Genomic DNA, 1,706 nt, shown 5'->3' on the forward strand with positions numbered 1-1,706 from the left:
ATGTATTCCCAGAATTAGTGCCCTCACATTTGTCCCAAGTTTTTCATTGATGACCTTCAAAATTCTGGGATTCACATTTAGGTCCTTAATCCATGTTGAGTTGGTTTTTGTATAAGTGAGGTGAAGGTCTTGTTTCAGTCTTTTGCATATCATTTTCCAGTTCTGCTAGCACCATCTGTTGAAGAGACTATCCCCTCCCCATGCGATATATTTTGGTGTTTTGTCAAAAATCAGTTGGCTGTATATAGATGCGTTAATTTCTGGATTCTCAATTCTGTTCCATTGGTCTATATACCGTTCATTGTACCAGTACCAAGCTGTTTTGACCACTGTAGCCATGTAGTATATTTTAAAGTCGGGGAGTGACAGGCCTCCAACCTTATTCTTATTCTTAAACAGTGCTTTGCTTATCCTGGGTCTCTTTCCTTTTCATATAAAGTTTGTAATTGCTTTTTCCATCTCTTTGAAGAATGTCGTTGGAATCTGGATTGGTATCGCATTATATGTGTAAATTGTTCTGGGCAGTATTGAAATTTTCACAATGTTAAGTCTTCCTATCCAGGAGCATGGTGCATTCTTCCATTTTTGTAAATCTCTTTTGGTTTCTTGCAGTATTGTTTTGTAGTTGCTCTGTCCTGGTTCTTTTTTGCCTAGTATTCTGTGTTATTGCTGATGGTGACCTTCACTACACCTCCACTTTACCCGCCATCAAGCCCTGCCTCTAGGCATGGACCTTTGACTGATCCCTTTGATCTTTCACAAATGGTGAGAACTTGTGTTGGTCCTGGGTCAGATGCCAAAAGTATGTTAAGTTACAGCTCCTTTCTGATTGTACAAGGGGCTTCAGAAAGTTGGTGGAAAAATTTCACCACTTTTCATTTCTATTTCTCCACAAACTATGCGAAGCTCCCTTGTATTTACAGTGTAGTCAATGAAACCAACCAGCATATAGTCAACTGGAGTACTGGTAAATCTGTAATTTATCTAACGTTTGTTTTAGCACAAAACAAGGCCTGTTCACGTAAGGGATAATGGTTGGTGTTTAGAAGCAATTTTCACCTGTTGAAATGTGGTCAGACTTAGTCTAGAATATGAAAATGCTGTTTCCAAAACAGCCCCACTGCTGTACTGGCTGAGGCTGCTATGGGGAAATCATCTTGTTCATTTTGAAATGAGCCACACTGCTCACTTCCACTTGTCGGTTCCTGTACTGCGAGCTTGAGAGAGAGACTGAGGCCGAGGCCAAGGCCGGAGGGAAAAGGTGAAGAAGGCCTGGCAGGCTGGACCGAGTGTTATCAGCTGAGTCAGGCTTCTTCCACACACTGACCTCTACTGGCTAAAGTATGAGTGCTAATCAGTTAGTGTCTTAAAAAAAAAATTGTTCAAGATAAAGGTTTTCACTTAGTATCGAAGTGTTTGGTGTTGCTTTTTAAATACGACTTTCAGAAAAATTAATTTTTACTTTCAGGCTTTGTGTGGTGATGATGGTGGTGGAGTCAGTTCTGACTCATTGTGACCCTGTATAGGGTTTCCAAGGCTGTAAATCTTTACAGGAGCAAAAAACGTCATTTTTCTCCATTTATACTTGTATAAGCAATTCCCAACAATCCAAATTGCACATTTGTTCTCTAGGATGCAGTACTTATTAATGTTTTTTTTTTTTTTTAAACCACAGTTGTATCTCTAAAGAATAAAAGAACAGATTT

General features: G+C 39.3%; 1 protein-coding gene across 1 annotated transcript in view; it reads left to right on the plus strand.

Annotated features, from left to right (window-relative positions):
* Positions 1–1,706, plus strand: part of WDFY2 (WD repeat and FYVE domain containing 2) — a 269,563-nt gene that overhangs the window by 87,341 nt on the left and 180,516 nt on the right. The gene's annotated exons all lie outside the window — the stretch shown is intronic.

The sequence above is a fragment of the Chrysochloris asiatica genome, unplaced genomic scaffold, assembly GCF_000296735.1.
Source record: "Chrysochloris asiatica unplaced genomic scaffold, ChrAsi1.0 scaffold00432, whole genome shotgun sequence".
Taxonomy (NCBI): domain Eukaryota; kingdom Metazoa; phylum Chordata; class Mammalia; order Afrosoricida; family Chrysochloridae; genus Chrysochloris; species Chrysochloris asiatica.